The sequence below is a fragment of the Ambystoma mexicanum genome, chromosome 8 (assembly GCF_040938575.1).
Source record: "Ambystoma mexicanum isolate Mex_15411 chromosome 8, UKY_AmexF1_1, whole genome shotgun sequence".
Classification (NCBI taxonomy): Eukaryota; Metazoa; Chordata; class Amphibia; order Caudata; family Ambystomatidae; genus Ambystoma; species Ambystoma mexicanum.
The window spans coordinates 350,661,882-350,681,343 of record NC_090929.1 but is presented as its reverse complement, the minus strand read 5'-3'; the positions used below and the strand labels follow the sequence as shown (position 1 = coordinate 350,681,343).

Below are 19,462 nucleotides of genomic sequence, written 5' to 3'. Positions count from 1 at the left end.
GAGGCGTTGGAGAAGGTAAGGGGTGGGTGAAACCCCCGGTTTGGAGCTTTCGAGCTCGCCTGGCCGTTGCTGCCCCCTCTCCCCTCCACCCTGGGAGCATCTCTGCCTCGGCGTACCGCTGCACGCCCTGATAAGTGACGCGGCGGGAAGGCGCGAGTAGGGCTCACGGCCCCTCGGCGGAAAAGCTTGCCTGCACCAGACTCTGTTGGTGGTCGTCCCGGGTTTGGAAAATAGCGGTCCTATTCCTGAAAGCACACTGATGGGACAGTGTTAGTGCTTGGGTGAGACCCTGTCTCTATATATTTGTGCATCACTGGACACCCCATTTGGGGTGGCCTCACACCTTGTGATCATATACGAGCCGGGTCATGGCATTTTTCACCTGCTCCTTCTGACAATGCCCAACCCTTCACATAAACATAAAGGGAGTGAAATTACAGCGTTCCTGACACCCTCCACCTCTGTGGCCCCGAAGATGCAGTCTACGAAATCCGATGTCCACGGCCCACGAGGGGCGGAATCATCTCTTTAACCTGCTTTATCCAAACAATGCTTCGAAGCGATGTTAAGAAACCTCAAGCAAGATAACAGCCAAGAGATAAAACTGGAAATAAAATGTTCTAAGGACTCCTTAGCTCGTTCCATTGCTGATCTGAATTCCCATTTGACTGGCCTACAGGCAAGAGTTAATGACTTGGAGAATATGGCATGTGAACAAGAACATGGGAATAAGGAGCTCACTAAGAGTCAGGAACAGGGAGGACCGGCTTGAGGAGGTATGGGTTTAACAAGCAGACTTGGAAAACCGTTCCCGGAGAAATAATATCTGGTTACAGGGGATTCCAAGACAAATTCTAGACCAAGATCTCCCTGAATACGTGCAGGCTCTTTTTAAATCCCTGCTGTCCCTTGGGGACTCAGGTGAGCTGATCTTAGACAGGACCCATCAAGTCTACTTGTCAGTCCAGCAGAAGCAGAACCTCCTCCCCAACGTTCTCTCCAGGGTCCACTTCTTTCACCGAAAGGAGGAAATAATGGCAGCGGCCAGAAAGGCAGAGCCAGTGAACTACCATGGCTCCACAATAACTGTGTTCCAGGACCCGTCAACATATACACTAGCGAACCGTAGGCGTCTCCAGAAGGTCACAGCTTGGCTTCAAGTGAAAAAGGTCCAGTATTTCTGGGGATATCCATGCAAACAACTCTTTGATCTTCACAACCAGTCCTATTCTATCGGTTTCGGAAGATGAAGCGAAGGAGCTGATGTTGGAATTCATCGGTGACAACGCTACCATGGGATTTGGTGAATCGAGAGAATCAGCTGTAAGCCCCAAGCCGAAAGATGAGAGAAGGAAACCCAAAGGCTGGGCTGCTGGAAAAGGGACTTCGGGCCTGGGGTCGGAGGAGCGTTGGCCCTACCTGACCTGGATGGGGTTGTCTTGATCCGGCGACTCCTGGAGTTTATATGGGTCAGTGATCTCCGCCTCCCCAGATGCAGGTAGCTGGCCTGCAAACCAGGATTAGTCAGGGTCTTCTGCCTGGTGGGGAGCTGTCTCGTCCCTTGCAGTAGTGAATTAATCGGCAGGGCAAACATTTGGCTATGATGGGGCCCTTGAATGTTGGTCAAGTTCGATGTTGTTAGGGTTAAATATCTGGGCATTCTCAGTTAAATTCAAGGCGAGGCTGATGGTGGTTTGGTTGGGCGCCCGGAAATGGATTGCGCTTGCTGTTGTTGCCCTTTGGGTGATGATGCACTTCTGTGAAAAGGCTGTAGTGGCCCGTTATCTTTTTCCATTTACCTTTACCTATTCTGTTATATATGATATTTTCTTGAATTTTGGGTCTGGATTATCTTATAGTTTATGCAGTTTTTTTTTTTTTGGTGCTTTTTTCACAATGTCGGCACTAGAGCCGTTCTGTTAACTTGCGATTGGTTCACACCCGACTTTGGAAATACTACAATATTCAGAATGTATCATGGCAGTGTGCATGGTGAAATTGCTGGGGTACATGAGGGCTGGAAGCTTGTGGGGCTGGTTCTTACAGGGGGGGGGGATATGTACATTGGGCTGTGCAGAGGCCAATGTGATACCAGAGTGACTACTCTGCATGTTAACTGCCTCACATTGAATGTGCAGGGCCTAATTTCCCTCTTAAACGAAAAGCGCTATTTCACAGATGGATTACCTTCAATCATGAGGTCCTATTTCTTCAGGAAACTCATCTACTGCAGTCAGATGAGTCTCGGCTGGACAATAAAACATGTCCCTCTAGATATTGCGCCTCCTCTGGACTAAAGAAGCGAGGAGTGGCCATTTTAATGCGCAGGGATATCCCCTTGAAAGTGCTGCGGGATAAAGATGGCAGATATATTCTGCTGGTTGCAGCACATGGGGCCGAAAAGTGACTCTGGTCTCGTTATACGCACCTAATTCACATCAGGATTGGTTTTTCACCTCCTTATCTAAGGTGTTGTTTGAACAGGCGGAAGGGGAGCTCATTGTGGGGGGTGATTTTAATGCTGTGGTCAACTCATTGGTAGATAAGTCCCTACCCCCCCTACTGCTGCTGACAAAAGGAACTTTCTAATGCTCACTTCCCTGCTCCGCGAGCATTCGCTTATAGAGGCTTGGCGATTCTCCCATTAGGAGGAGCGGAATTATACCTTTCATTCTAAAGTACATGGGGGTTTCTCTAGATTGGACAGGTTTTTCATTTCAGATAAATTGGTTCCCCAGTTAATAGACAAAGATCCTCCCACAGGCCTTGTCTGATCACGCCCCAGTGATGCTTACATTGGCCCCCTTTAATGACATCCCACGGGCTATGGGTACTTGGCGTCTGAATGATCTCTTATTGGAGGACCCCCAGTTCCGAACTAGCGTCTACAGCCATAACCCACTGCTTCACTGAGAATGACATGGGGGAGATGAACTATCTCAAAGTGTGAGAAACGCGGGGAAATCTGTGATCAGGGGACACATCATAGCCTAAATTGTAGCCAGACGGGAAAATAGGAGACAGGTACAATCCCAGCTAGAGTCGGAGCTACGCAGAAGGGAAGAATTGCATAAAGAAAGATGCTCCCGACAGTCACTTCAAGATGCGTGAATAGCTGCAAAGCCCTGGAAGATCACCATATGAGTCGAGCGGCATATGGCATTATGAGTACCAGACAATATTATTATTCGAAAGGGAACTAGGCTAATCGTCTTTTAGCAGCCAAACTGAAAAAACAAGCCCGGCACAATCGTATAGATTCCCTGAAAGACTCAAATGGGAGGTATATCAACAAAGAGGAGGGTAAGCTTCAAATAATAGAGAAATTCTTTACAGAACACTCGGCCCCTTTCCATACTGATTCTATTTTGGCCCATGAATTTATACGTGAGGCACATCTGCCTCAAGTTACCCGGGAGCACCAGGGTCGTTTGGAGGAGCCTATTACGTGAGAGGAAACAGAACTGGCGATTCGCTCCCTTCCCTCTTGGAGCTATACGAACAAATTCTATACAACTTTTAGTGCTGTTCTTTCCCCCTACCTGACAAAGCTGTTTAATATTATTTGGGCCACCGGCTCGGTAGCTAAATCTAGAGCTGAATCCGCAACTACTTTGATCTTGAAGCCAAGGAAGGATCCCACAGAATATGCGTCCTATCGGCCGATCGCCTTATTGAACACAGACGCAAAGCTATTGAGCAAAATAATAGCTGGGCGATTGGGGTAAATTCTCCCAACATTAATAGAGAGGGATCAAATAGGCTTTATTCGCAACCGCTCAACGCATGATAACATCCGCTGGGCGATAAACCTAATTGCCCTTGCTCCCAGGAAGGTTGTCCCCCTTATCTCTGGATGCCCATAGCACTTTCGATAGCATGTCCTGCGGATATTTGGGGCTAGTTTTGAGAGGGTTTGGCTTTGGTTCTAGATTCTCGAAACTGATTCTCTAAAATTTCCAATTTCCATCAACTAGTGTTAAGATGAACGCACAATGGACTCCTCCGATAACCGTTGGCAAAGGCACAAGGCAGGGATGTCCCGTCCCCTTTAGTGTTTGCCCTGGCGATGGAACTCCTAGCCCAACAAATTTGACTCCATCCTGAGATACTAGGCTTTGAATATGCGGGACAATGCCATAAAATAGCCTTATATGTGGATGATTTGCTCTTCTTCTTAAATGATGCCGGTAGATCTATCCCGCCGCTGCTGAACCTTCTGTCTCACTTTGCAAAAATATCGGGATTTGAGGTGAGCCCATCCAAATCTTTCGGGTTGGCTTTGACAGAGACCCTCCCCAGTGAGGTGGCGTCTATCCGGGCACAGTTTCCTATTTCATGGTCCACCAAAGAGATCCCCCCATCTGGGAATAAAATTGACCCAGTCTTACTCGGGTCTCTTTAAGGCCAACATACCTGCCCTAATGAAGGAGGCTAAAGATTGGCTTTCACGCTGTGATTCTCAAGAGATCTCTTGGTTGGGCCGGATTAGCGCGGTTAAGATGACCTTGGTTCTGAAGCTCCTATATGCTTTTCAATCTTTACCAGTGCGAATCGCGGAAGGGGGCCTCATTGATATGCAAAAAGGCATTGGGCCGTTTTGTTTGGAAGAGGAGAAAACCCAGAATTTCCCGCAAACTCCTTACTAGGGGAAAGGCGTCAGGCGGCTTGGGGCTCCCCTCAATTCAGCGTTATTACAGGGCCGGAGAGGTCGCTGCCATACTGACCTGGGCGCACTCTCCAGAACCCCTTAAATGGCAGGAAATCGAACAGGCAGAGGCCCCATTCCCGCTGGCCCATCTCCCGTTTATCCCTAGAGAGGCCCGAAGACACCAGAGTGCACTTTTGCCTACCACGTTGATAACGCTTCAGAACTGGGATATGGCATGCGCGCAAAAAGGTATCAAATCCGGTCTGGGTCCTCCTTCCCGTCACCCAAAACCCAGCTTTCATGCCGGGCCTGGATGCTGGCTCCTTCCAGAGCTGGGATTCAGCTGAACCTCTGAGGCTAAGAGATTTATATACAAACCGAGAGCCATTGACGTTTGTGGAATGCAATGAAAAGTTTAACTTGCCGAAATCTGATCATTTTCGGTACATTCAGCTTCGCCACTGGATAACCAATGGGGATACCCGCCGGGCTGTGGCCAGGGACCCGATCGGGATAGAACTTAAAATTCTAGAAAGTCAGCAGGCTCATAAAATCTCAACCTGTTATAGACTTTTACAGAACGTCCCTCCCGTGGGTAGAAACTTCCATACATGATAGTGTGGGAGGGGGAACTGGGTCTGGACATTCCTGAGGAATCCTGGCACAGGATCTGGCACAGAGCTCAGAAGAGCTCCTGATGCACGATTGTGAAGGGGAACGCTATTAAGCTGCGTTACCGATGGCATTTACACCCAAGCAGTTTACGTGCAATGAACCCTGACTATCCCGATACCAGCTGGCACGGCTGTGGAGAGGTGATCTGGCACACATGTGGTGGCATGGTTTAGTCATACAGTCATTCTGGCTAGAGGTGCAATCCAAAAATCAAGGACGTCACTGGAGTCTTGCTTCCTATGGACCCACGGGTTTTGGTGCTGGGGGACGTCCAGGAAGACGGGTCCTTCCCGATGTCGGGTTTTAGAGCAACCCTACCTACTCTCCCAGCTACTCACAGCAGCTCGAATCACAAGGGCCTGTTTCTGGAAGACAGTGGAGGGACCAGATATAGTATAATGGTGGGTAAAGGTGTGGTAGCTATTGGGTCTGGAAAGGTTTACAGCTATGCTAGAGGGGAAGATGTCAAGGTTTGTGCGCACTTAGGGACCATTTCTGGATTTTGTACGGGACAGAGCAGATGTTTTTTCGGCTGTTACTGAAACACTTCATGAAACCTTGATGTTGGCACTGTAAATCCTCTATAGAACCCTGATGCTGGCATTGTGAACTAGACTTTTTTTTCTCTCACTCCGTCTCTCCTTTTCTTTCTCCTTTTCCCTCTTCCTTCTTCCTTCTTTTTCTTCAGGATATGCTTTCTTCTTCTTCCCTCCCTTTGCTCACGGCGCCTCTAGGTGATCACTCCTCCTATACTGGCCCGTGTTGGAGTTAAAAGAGGAGGTCGATATGCTTAATGAACTGCGTCAACTAAATGTGAAATTGGGGAGGGAACTGAAGGGTTGATGTTTACACTGGGAGTCCTTGTGTAAGGCTCTGTAGTCTGTTTATTTACATAGTTGCCTCCTATATACATCTTCGATTGGTCTTATGGACGATTTCCGGTTGTTTAATGAATTATGACTATCAAATGCAAATGGAGGAGGGGGATTGATGTTTGATGAATTGTATTACGAGCTTCTATGAAATGTTCCGTTATTTGTTGATTATTATGTTCTGAAAACTCAATAAAATAAAAAATGTTTAAAAAAATAAAAAGAATCGCACATGACAAGTTTAAGTCTCCACATACAATAAGTGATGCATCTTCTAAACTATATGCATTGTCGATTGCAGCCAAAATAATCTCCAGCATCACAGTGTTCTTGGTTACCATTGGAATCCAATATAACTTAATTATGGAGAGATTTCCTACTTCCCTTTACCATTTTCAGCCCTAACTTCTCTTTCGGAGAGTGTTTGCTGGATATATGGACCGATGTTCTTCGATCCTAGTGCTTCATAGGCACTTCCATTTTTAATTAAGGCCAGCAGAAGGACGGCCTCTTTCTCATCTCACTGCCAGGTTCAGGAAGGGGGCCTATCCGTCTAGAGTAGGCATTGTGGTCAGCCAGGTTTCCTCTAGGCATAAAAGGTCCAGCGAGTTCCAGTTTAATTGCAGATCCTTTAGTAGGTGTGCAGGTCCTCTGGTGTTCCACAAGGATAGGGAAAGGGCTGGTCTTCCATGTATTTTTGGGTCTAGTTAATGATTCAAGCCTTTCCCTAGTGCAGCAGGCAGCCAGGGCCAGGGATCTTCTACTTGTGCTTCCACACAGCTTTGAATTTGTGTTCTGGAGTTCGATGGAGATGGTTTCCATCCTGTACAATGTATTGTTAGTGTCATGTTCGTCATGGTCTTCACCGCCACTTCTCCTCCCTTAACAGTGGCCCGCCGGACCTACCTTTTTTGTGTGTCCATCGGCCACCTATTCTCTGTACCTTCCGTGAGAATCCGCCCTGGATGAGTGTGGTTAGTTCCAGTTTTTTTGCATTACCCATCAGGGGTTTGTTCCCCAGGATAGCTCGCAGGTCTTTTGATGTTGAGCTGGTCAGCTCAGTCCACAATAGTTGAAAGCTCATAACCAAGTCCAACATTAAATGTTTAACAACCGTAGAGCGCAGATGCAGGTAGACTAGATTCGTATAGTCTTCTTGTAAGAATTCTATAATTAGGATGTCTTCAGAGAGGATTTGACATGTATTTGGGATACACTGGAGGAGTGTTAAGAAATATTTAGTATGAAATCTTATTCCCTGCTGTAGTGCGCGAGCGAAAATGAGCTAAAACATTGTGCCGGTGCACGGCCATTTTGGACATTCAGTTCCAAACCGCAATGAAAGTCTACGTTTACTGCGAGCAAAGTTAGAAGGCAGACATGTATTTTTTCAACGTCTGCGGTATTTTAGTGGGAAGTAGATGAGCTCTCATGGCGTAGGATAGTTTTTCATTGCTCGTTCAAAGACTATTGAAGAGGGGAGACAGATGTGCAGGTGCACTGATAAGCGGTGCTGGGAACGAGAGCGAGCGTGAGAGACTAGCTGGGTTTTTCCCCCACTGTCTGGATTTTTCCACTCTTGCCTCCAATACTTGCTGTCTGTCCTTCGGCCGGGGGCAGTCGATAACCTATGCGAAGGCGGGGACTCTGATCCCATAAGAACAGAGGTAGAATCTGCTATGGTAGAGTTGGAACCCTGTGAAGCAAGTCTCACTTAGAGGGAGGATGCTGCGCTCCAGGCCCCGTTACTTGATGTGATCTCTCTGCAAACCTGCCTTGGGACTGGGTGGTGTTGCTGTTGTCGAGATTAAGGTGTTTTCTACAACTGGCCTAACGGTGATGTATTCCTACTAATCTATCTATCTATATGTAATTAGTTGCATTTATGTTCGTGTTTTATGTATGTTTATGGAGTATGAATAAAAGGAACGGTAAAGAGCCAATTATATTCTAGCTAATGGTCTAAGTGTGTATTATTGCCTTCCCGAGTCCAAGAACTTTCATTCCGTGTAATAGGGTAAGTCATTCTGAGGTTTTTACACGTGTCTGCAAAGCAGAATATAGTGGCGCTCTGAGCAGGGTTCTTGTGGTGTAATTGATTCCAAAAACTCAAACGAATCTGAAGCTTGGACACAGAAAGGTAATTTCTTGAGTTGTATGTTTGTGAATTGCTGTTGAGGTTTTGATAGGGTACTTAAAAAATCCATCCAAACAATGAGTTCCTAGTTTAGGAAAAAGGGGAGCTCTGCAGGCGGAGATTGCCCCAAGTAATGATCCCAGGATGGAAAAAAGAGTTCATATGACAAACTAGCACAGATTTGGGCGTGTGGTGCAGGTTTGAGCGAGCCATGGGATTCGAGCATAGGAGAAGTGAGTCCGGCCGAGGTGGCGGCTTGCTTGCAACATGTACTTGTGAAAAAGGGAAAGGAGTGCTCAGCTTTGGGCAGAAGAGGTTGGATTTTGTTGTTTGAATTTAGAAAGATGCATCAGCAGAATGTAGAATTGCAGGTGAATGTTTTGAGGTTGGAAAAGGAGTTCGCTGCTGAGAAACACATTGCACTAATGCAGCAACTGCAGATGAAATTGTATCATGATAAAGCAGATAAATATCAGGCAGTGGCCGAGCAAGCTGCTGTACGAGTTGCTCGGTATAAATATCGAAAGAGAAGAGGGAAAGTGAATACCCACAAGGTGGCAACAGTGATTTGCCTCTGTAGGGGTTGATTGGGATCCCGACCAATTGGACAGGGATGTATTTGACAGCACTAGTTCGGAGAGTGGTTCAGACAGGGAAATACCGTCTAAAACAGAGCCTGATAAAAAGGTGGTGAACGTTAAACCGGTTACACGCAGATGAGCCAGACCCCATCTGCAAAATCCGGGAGATTGTCTAGTAGATTTGACAACGTTGGAGGATTACACTCAGCAGGAGGTTGGGGAAATTATCAATCGATTAAAACAGAGGGCTGGTGAGTCTCCGTTATCATGGATGGTCAGTTATTTGATGGAGGTGCGGCAGGCCTCCTTTTGGATTCAACAGATTCTCCATGATTCTTGCCATTGTCCCATGAAACCCATATTCAGGAGGTGGAGAGAGGCAATCCAAAGACTTAGGGAGCATGCTATGAAAGAAGCCATCCATATTGGTGATCCAGAACATACGGGGGTGATGGTATTATTGGTTACAGTTTGAAATACAAACATTTGAACTGCTCCACCAGCTTATAAAAATGTAATCATGACCTTGCTGGTGAGGATGACAGGTAAATTAATGGATAAAGTGGTAGATGCAATTTGACAGTTAGCAGATTTGGGAGAATGACAGACTTGAAGAAAAACCGACAAAGAACAGAGGGGAGAGGGGAGAGGGAAACAGACCCCAGGAAAAAAAGGTCCGACAGTAGGAATTCTTGTGTGTCGGGAAAGGACATGTTCTTGGTGCTACTAAAAGATGGAGTGGCGTGGGTAGAGATTGATGGAATGGAGACCCGAGAAATGTATCAGTTGTATGAAAAGCAAGGACGTGAAAGGAAAGAGCGGTACAAACAAGTGAAAAGGCATGATGTAACCAAGCGGGTTGGGGATACTTCCCCATCTGCGCCGCCTGAAGAGGATTCAGATGACGGATCCATGGGAATGCCTTTACCATATCAGCCAACGTATGCCGATTTGCGGAAAGTGTTAAGTGCGATGTTGGAGACAGTCCAAATACACACATTCAAAATATGAATAGGATTGTGGTAAAACTCCACTAACGTCTGCTCGGATTAAGGTAGACAGACGGCCTCATGTGAATGTGAAACTTTTTTGCAAATCAGGGAATACGCAAGAGATTCAAGCTTTGATAGATACTAGGGCAGAGGCCTCATCGATTCATGGTAATCCTTCGAAATTTAATAGCAAACATTTTACCATTACTGGACTGGGAGGGAAAGAAACCTCTGCAGTTAAAACAAAAGTTGACATGAAAATTGGTAATCTGAAAAGGAAAAAATATCAAGTTTTAATTTTTCCTATATCCATATATATTATTGGCTTTGATATATCGGAAGAATTGACTTCAGGACTAGGGGGTAAGACTTAGCAGTTTGGGGTGAGTGCATTAACATATACACCCGTCATTGTGGGAAAATTGAAAATGCCCCCAGTGCAGGTTCCTTTAGACAGGAAACATGTCTCGATGAAACAATATCGCATATCGGGGGGCATAAGGAAATCTCAGACACGATCAAGGGATAAGTTGAAGCAGGCATGTTACGTCCTGTGACTACGGCTTGGAACAATCCGGTCTGGCCGGTTAAGAAACCAGATGGAAGTTACAGAATGACTGTGGATTATCGCAGGTTCAATAAGTACACTCCTCCGTTAATACCCACAGTTCCAGATGCCGTTACCCTGATAGAGAATGTACAAAAAATTGAAGAGACCTGGTGTGCAATGTTTGGCAAATGCATTTTTCACTGTGCCGATTGCAGAAGAATGTTAAGAGCAGTTTGCATTTTCGTGGAATGGACGGCAGTGTACGTTTCAAGGTTTGCCTATGGCATTCGTGCACAGTCTGACTATTTGTCACCGGCTGGTGGCAGAGGATTTAGGTAAAATACTGTGTAAACCTAACATACAGATTTCGCACTGTGTGCCTGGAAAGCAGAACACCTGCTCACTACTATTTCTAGTCTAAGACACCTTGCAGCGTCTCATGATGTTTTGCAGGTGGTCTGGGTTTCTATTTCTCCTATCATTTCCAGGGCTATGACCCCAGTTGGGTTTGTTGATGGCGTTCTTTCAGATTCCCTTCGTTTTACCTTGTAAAAGGGAATCAGAGGGTGTCTCTTTCCTAGATGGTGGACTCACAAGGGGTTCCCTCTGATTAGTCCCCAGAGTCTGTTCCTTTAGGGCTGTTACCTTTTCTGCCCAGTTGCGGGCCGTGTTCCCGCATGGTGTGCTCATGGAGGTCATATTCTGGTTCTATGTTTTCCGTTGCTCTCCTTTTTAGGACGGCTAACTTTTTTCGACCAGGGTAAAGAACAGTTGGACCTCTTCTTCATCCCCCCACGAGATGCTTTGAGAGGTTCCTTTGTTGTTCTTTATCAGGGGGTGTGTTAAATTCAGAGACCCCCAATATTTCTTCCTCCACTGAGTAAATTGTTACATTTGTCAAGAATTCAGAAATGTCAGACTGTGGAGCTTTTTTCTTTGATGTTTCTGGCTTCTTGGGTCAAATGGTCGCTGTTGGAGGATGCAAGGTTAGTCAGTAGCGTTTTCTTCTGTATTTGCAGTTTTTTAGTGTTGTTTGGCTTTCTTCCCTTTCTTGGAGCAAACAAAGGATAGTTAGTTGTAGATGCAGTGTCTATATTTTTTTGCTAATGGGTTTCCAACAGTATCCCCTGGGGGTAAAGGGACCACGTTTTCAAAGGACTGCCTGATTACCTCCTCCGCGGTGTTAGCCTTTTCAGGTGAGGCGGCCTTGTCTCCAATGGTTTCTAGGCTCTTGGTTCTGTCAAGGGGTGCCAAAGTTGTTTCATTCTGATGCCTTGCAGGATCCATAAAGTTCTCAAAGGGTGATGTTGGTCCCTTTCACTGCCCACTGGTAGATGACCTATTTTGGTTCCACCCACCCCCCACTTCTAGTTCCTAGGGAGGGGAGCTCTATAGCAATGTTCCCTGCTGTGATGAAGCCTTCAATAAAGGGTAATCTTCGAGTGGAGCATTGCCAACAGTGTTGTGTAGGCCTTTAGCATGTCGTTAATACCATTTGTACAATTTTACAAAAGGTGCCATCGCAATAGTGACCACCGACATTTGGATGAGAAGGTCTGCATTACCCTTTTCTTTTCTGTTGTTATCCCTTCTTTGGGGTTTATCTTATTTTTTCAGGTCTTAAATACAGTGTATGGGATTGTGGGTCTAAGTTGTCACATGACGCTCTTGTTGTGGAGCTTCGGGGGCCAATGGGGTTTTTACTTTCCAGGTTTTCCCCATTCGGTTCCAATTGTTTGTTTCAGTGTTCACGCATCCCAGAGACAATAAGCTCCCTCTCAGACTCCTTCTCCAGCCGCTCCGAGGAGTTACCATGTCCTTTAACATTGGGTGACCCCATGTTTTCCAGACGCTCTTCTCTGATGTTAACCTCATTTATCAATCTTGCGTCAACTTGTTCGATCATTTCCCTTAATCTCGCAATATCATTTTGTAGATCTTGAGCTAGTTTTCTCTCGTGGAGTGGCTCTGTAGTCTTTTGCATATGTGGGTTTTTGGAATAGGCTGTTCCATAGTTTTCCTGGCCGCTGCCAGAGGACGGTCGATCCCTGTTCCCTTCTGCGGTGGGGGGAGAGGGATTTGAATCTGGGTTTGTGGAAGAAGTCATGAGCCTTTTTTGAGGTGGAAGTCGACCCTGGGGCATGTTATGATCATTCACATTAATTAGCCAGTGTGATGCTTCGTTTATTAGCCCTTCCTCTTCCAGAGTTGCCTCCAACAGTTCTACATCTGTCAGTTCTTTAGGGTGAACCAGTACACAGGTTTTGATGTTTTCTCCCATTCTACAGCATGTTCTTGGGCTCCCAAGTTCTTGGGACGCGCAATTGTTTCCTGTCTCTGTGTCCATGGGCCTCTCCATTTCCATCTCGGCTCAGGGACTGGCTTGCCATAATATTCAATGTTTATCAATGGTGAAAGGGGGTTATAAATTCTTCTTACCATCTGTGAAGGTAGATATTTCTAGTGGCTGGCACATCCCCTGGGTCCCTACCCCCCCCCCAAACCACTGGGTGACTGTGACACCACGTTTTCCTTCACAGTCTCATTAATTTAGGGCGGCCTTGCACAGTCCACCTCTCGTGCCCCAACTTTCTGTCTCCTTTGCCTGTTGGTGTCCATCCTCCTCACCACTACATAATATGCTATCATTTTTCTCTGGGCTTTTATGATCGAGCTGCGCCTCGGCACTCTGATCATGGTTCTCACTGCTCCCCCTCTAGTACTTCACCATTTTGTTGCACTGGCCATTGGACAGAGGCACTTGAAGATTCTGGGTTAGTCGGGACATCATGTGAGAATTCTTGTGACGGCCCCTCAGCGATGTTAGAGACGTTGAGAGCACCATTAACACAGTCACCTCCCTCAGAGCCCCACGCCCCTTCTATACATAGGTTTAGTTCGGGATTTTTCTTCTTCAAATTAATCCTAACTACTGGCATGGGTAAAGTGAGTGTTTCTGGGCCTATTGAGCTAGCTGTAAGTGCCTGTGGGATTAAGGGCAGAGAGACCAAAGTATAATTTAAGCTCACCAGCAAGTCTCCGGTAGGCACCATTACTTTGTTGTGCTTACCCGTGAGTCCGTAGCGTGGGGAAGGTGCCCCTGGGTCTGCTGGGTTAGGGGGAAATTCTGGTAGGCCCTCAGGGGTAAACGTGAACTTCTTAGGCTCCTCAGCCGCCCCTTGTGGTCCTTCCATTCCTCCCAGTGGAGAGGTTTTCGACATGTTTTCCTCAAACTTTATTCCGACCTCCATTTTTGCTGACGTCCACACAGTCTCATGTCACTCGCCTCTCGGTCTCCAGCGGCTGGCTGGCGAGTGACTTGCCTCATCGCCAAACTCTCTGCACCTGGTCAAAGCTGATATAGTACTCCTTCAATACTACTTCTCACTTTCCATGCAACAGCGGGAAACTTTTTTTTGTTTTCTGAATTATGTCATTTGTTTTGTTATATAATTGTTCAAACAACAGTATGTTAATTTATTTCCCTAGGACTACTATACTGTTGGTAATTATATTTTTAATTGCGATAGTGAAATCAGATAAAGAAACTTGCAAACATGTCATTGAATTTTGTTTACGTAAAAAGACAAAAAATATAATCAGAACAGTGTTTTTATGAAATGGTTTTGGATTGTTAAACAGAGCGCAGTGAGGCTTGCATACTGTGACTACACAACATGTGTGATTTCCTGGTTAAGAATTGGGCTTACACCAACACCCCATTATCCTAGAGCACTGACATCCGTTTAGACGTTTGTGTAAAAAGATCTTAGTTGTATGGTAACCGAAGTTTCTAGCAGTGCAGTGTTTCCAAGTTTTCTTTCTTGCCGACTTCAGATGTTAATTGCATACCATGCGATGTTTTTTCAAAAATAGTAGGAGACAGCTAAAACAAAGTATGCATCAACGCAAGACAACAGATAACGAAATGTAAGCTTTTTCTTTTTAATCAAAAAAGGCAAGCCGAGTGAGAAAATTAAACACGTTCGGCTTCCGTGTAGCAGGTTTCTTTAGTCTATAAGAACCACACAGATGAAAATAAGAATCGATTTAAAGTCGAAAAGGAGTCATCCAATGAAAGCTCTTGCAGGCCTTCTACGGTCCTGATCTTTGCAGCCAACAGTCTTGTGGCTGCAGTTGAGGGTGCCAAGAGATGCATAAAAAGATCTCTTCAGAGCCAAATATCAGCGGCTGGCGTTGCCTACATAAGGCTGTTCAGAATGGTTGAACCTAAATTGCAAGCCCATGACTAGAACCTGGTGGGTAGGACTGGTGTACATGATTCACCAAGTTTGAAAGTGATGTATATGCAACCAACACTAAGGTGTAAAAGATTGCGCATCCACCACCAAACTATTGTACATAAACTGTGCACCCAGGTTAGAATAGCGCACTCATCGTTAGAATGTGGACATACATTCTGCTAGTTGATCAGTGATAGGATGCAGGCAGCACCCGGCAGTTTTAAGACAAACCATCCCAAGTAAGCGCAGTTTTGTTATATATGATGTGTGTCATTCAAATCTATATTCAGTTCCTCCGAAAAGTGGACTAACTAGAAAAATCAGCACCATGAATTGACATTATTTCCCCTGATTATTATTCATATATTTTCTGAACGCGCCTCCTTTAATACGTTTACAAATCAGTGTTGGACTCTCTAAATCCTGACTAGGGGAAGGAGGGTCCAATGGAAATCTTTAACATATAAGTTTTCGATATATAGCCTAAACTAGAAAACCTAAAAAAGGTGGGGCGCCAACCAATGTCTCCCTATAGCGGGATTTCAAATCAACAAAAAACAGCGCCCATGGGAGACACAACTCAGTTTTACTGGCTATTCAACAACTATCCTTTGCATCAACACATGCTATCTCCATAAGGTATGATTGGGGATAGGATGTTTTGAAGCAAAGGATAGTTGTTGAAGAGCGAGTAAAAAGGAGCTGTTAAGTGTCTCCCATGGTCTGTTTTCTAAACTAGAACACTACTACATCACTAATGTATTTATGTTATTGGGCATTTATGAGGCGCTTATACATCAAGAAAATGTGTTTCAAAGCAGTCACAGGGAAAAGACAAGAAGGGAAACAGTAAGACAATGTAATGTGATCATAGTGATACTTTATTTACACAACATCTATAACAAATCCCAATACAATCAGCGTAAATCAAATCACACATGGAAAATAACACAAGAAAAGCACAGCATTTTACACAGTACTATGTACAGAGCGAGATATACAATACCGTAAATCCCCAACAAATTAAATACATCTCTGAATAAAATACAAAAACAAAAAAACGACTACTAGGCCTTGTGAACATTCGCAGCATGCAAGTGCAGGGAGAGAGAAGGGTATAAGTGCTGGAGGATCCACAGAGTGGGGAAGTGCCAGCGAATCCGTTGCAAAGGCAACAGGTAAGTGCGAGGCAGTGACCACTAGATTGAAAAGGGGTTTGCAGACAATACAATAAGTGCAGAGCCTGTGAGGTTACATCTTTTTCTTTAGTTCTACAGTAGACAGTCTTGAAAAATATGTGTAAAGTAGAGTTGCATCATCAATGCAAGGCAAAACGAGATCGTGCTGCGTTGCCGACTCTCTACATAACCACAACAAAGCAGGTACAACAATCCAGGTGAACAACAGGGGTTGGTTCTATTATTTAAGTGAGAATACAAGTCCTCCCTTCACCTGTTTTCAAGTCCTTCCTTCACCGGTTTTCAACAACCATCTCCCTGCTGCATGCACTGTGTAATGATGTGAAGCCATGCCTGGGTGTGGTCCATCCGAAGAATGTCAGAACATGAAATGCAAAATAAAGGTGCAATGCAATAAACACATTGACTTTACTGGGAGCATATCACAGGAAAAATTGTATTGTTTTTCACTGGTGTTTGAGCCACGACATACAACACTGGCCTGGTGCACAGTTACCATAATACAACAAGCAATGCGATGGTGGAAAATAACACCGTGCTCAGCCTGTCAAGAGCACCACCCTCGTTTACATTAATCTGTCATGCATAATTATAGCTTGCAACAACAAAAATGCACTCTCCCACGCCACAGACAAAACCAAGGCGATACCACCTTATTCAGGAGAGGGTGTCTACAACCAATAGCAGGGTCATAAAACTCTGAGAACCTTCTATCCACTGGGGCTGTACGATGTCATCGACTGGGTTGTTTTCTGGAATCCTTAGCTTTTGGGCGCTACGAGGCGACTCCGTTCGCTGCTGACTCCTTACACGACCAGAAATGCATTAAATTGAGGTGCTTAGTTACAACCACTGGGGTGTGGGGGATTAACAACACAAAGGGTGGTCTACCGCCCGAAGGGTTCCAAAAGGCAGCGCGAGAGTCTTAAACCAATTTGGTTGTTGCATAGCTCTCAACTCACACGCTTTTGGCGGGTGTCACCCGCCTTGTAAACAGCTGACTCACCCGCCAAGCCTCCAGCACGCCCATTCGTTTCAATGGGCCTCTCACCCGCCAAAATTAAAATCGGGTGTTTTCACCCGCCTTTGTGACACAAATGGTTGAGAGCTATGTGATAGTCGCAGGACTACTTACAAAATGCCAGTGAATTGGGTCTACATGTTATTGGGTGGCGTGGTGCTGAAAACAATCGGGGACGTGAGTTTTTGAACCAATTTAGGATGTTGCGTTTTCGAGTAGCGACTCATAGGTGGGCAACAAATTTGGCGAAGTGTGTTAGAAAACCACAGTATTTGCTAGCTGTTGCAACTTATGAAAATAACGCTCGCAGATGTTGGGGAGTCTACAATTAGCGGGTTCGGAAGGTTGGCGTTAACTGCTGTCCACTGGTAAGGATAGGGAGGATATGCTTATTGGAAGTCAGTATGCATAACATGGATTTGCTACGTTGTGACAGATAGTAAGTTTAAAAAATAAAAAAAAAAATTCCTAAGTGCAAAGGGTGAGACGGGAGGAGCTTACCTTCCCTTCCCTTCGGAGACCCGACACCGTAAGTTTGGATAGCCGGCTGTAACGGCGTAGGCTGCTCCCGCTGATGTCAACCTACAGCAGCAATAAGCCTGTTCAGCATCACCTTCCTGCCCAATACAGCTCAGTCACCAACTGCATCTCGGCTTCCGGGTACAAGGTCATGTGATCCGCCGTCACCTCCAGGCTGCTGCGTTTTAGACTCGGCGTCCCAGGCGTTGGAGTCTGCAGTTCCCTATTGTCAAGTTACGTCAAAGTGCGTACTCCTTCACTGCACGTTAAACAGTAGGGGGCACGGGGGCCGGGGAGTACACCCATCGGGAAGGCAACGGCACCACGGACAGCAGCATTCATTCTTTGCTGGAAAAGCTTGGGCATTAGATCACAAGCACGGCCAAAGCCAATAGGTTTAGCGTTATTTATTTATTTTATTTTAAACTGTTTTTATTGGCATTTCTTAAGTGTCACATTAAATCTTTGTTGCATCAGTGTATTACACATAGTAAAAAGAACAAAACCAAAGTATAACAACATTAATAACAACCAAACAATAACAAACTATAATTGTCTCCTTGTATAATATCCTTATTTGTTCGTAACTGTTCTTCCTGGGGTCGCAGTGATGTAAAATTGCAATTGTTTTAGGGCAGTGTAGTACACGCTCTTTGTCCATTCAGTCCTCAGCATCTGTCATTAATATCGTGTGGCCGTTCAAGGGGGTCTATCATCTGAGGGGTGAAACATGTCCCATACCAGTGCCTTCCATGCCTCAAAAGTTGTGCTTGCTCCGTCATCTGATCTAGAGACTCCCACTTCCCATGCTTCAGTCTCAGCTGCAGTCCAGCATTCTAGTTCCTTGTGCCATATATTGTATTGCAGGCCCCTTGTCTGTTTCCATGCCATCTCTATGGTTCTTTTAGCTAGTATACATGACATGTCCATACATTTTACTACATGCTTGACCTTGGCCATTCTGGTGTAAGTGCATAATAGGCATTCCATGGGGGACCAGTCGTATCTTGTGATACCTATCCTCTTGCAGGCCGACTCCACCTTAGCCCAGAGACACTGTGCTTTCGTGCATGCCCAAAACATGTGAATCATTCCTGCCTCTTCCACTCTACACCAGGGATAGGTTTAGCGTTGTAATCACAAGCCACACAATGCCATGGGTTAGGCACTTAGGTGCACGTACTAAAGTAGTGCGTTAAGGATGACTATTGCATTAAGCTGAGGAACCGCTAGCCCTGTGGGACATACACTCTATACAGTAAATACATAAAACATCACAAAGAAACTTGTTTTGTGTTGGCAATAAAAAGGCTATGGCTTGGAGACCACCAGGGGGCACAGAAAACATGGCAGCCTAAGCCATCTCTCCCTCACCGAGGCAGCTGTCAATGAAAAGCAGACCGCAGAAATGGCACGCAGAAAATATCCAGCTGTGGAAAAGGAGACTGGACCCCTTGAGCGCGGGTGGGCCAAGTCCCAGAAGTATTGGAGCCCCCCACCGGCCCAAACACAGCCCAGACTGAAAATGCAGGGGCGGGCCGAAGAAAGCAAGGAAATCATGGCAGGCGCAAAGGCGCAGTGATGGGGAGGGAGTATCCTCCCGGCTGGAGACAGGGCCCGGAACACTAGCGGGCAGCAAGAGAGTTCCCCGCCCCACCACAACCAAAGGATATGATATGATATGGCATTTATAACACGCCTATACACGTGTTTCAAGGCGCGACGAGGCAGGGGAGGGGGAACAGAGGGAAGACAGACAACCATCCTACTAGGCCAGGTGTCATTCAGATCGTGCAAGTGCATAGGAAGGGGAAGGAGGAGAGTGCGGGGGGAAGGGAGAGAGGACAGTGCAGTACATGGGATAAGAAAGTAAATAAACAATAAGTAAAAGTATGACAAGCAGGTGGCAAGTGCACGGGTAACTGCATACATCAGGTGTCAAGTGCTGGTAGTGGGACTGTAGGGATACAGAAAACAGTCCCCAAGTGCAGGGGTTGCCAGGAAGGCAGTGCAGGAGTGCG

At 45.8% G+C, this 19,462-nt stretch overlaps 1 protein-coding gene across 3 annotated transcripts in view; it reads right to left on the bottom strand.

Annotated features, from left to right (window-relative positions):
* The window catches only part of LRSAM1 (leucine rich repeat and sterile alpha motif containing 1), a 3,131,994-nt gene extending 3,114,397 nt beyond the window's left edge, over window positions 1–17,597 (bottom strand). For all 3 annotated transcript variants that reach the window (XM_069609805.1, XM_069609807.1, XM_069609806.1), the window contains exon 1: window positions 17,424–17,597. The gene's annotated coding sequence lies outside the window, so the exon portion shown is untranslated. The remainder of the gene's footprint in view (window positions 1–17,423) is intronic.
* Between the last annotated feature and the right edge of the window lie 1,865 nt (window positions 17,598–19,462).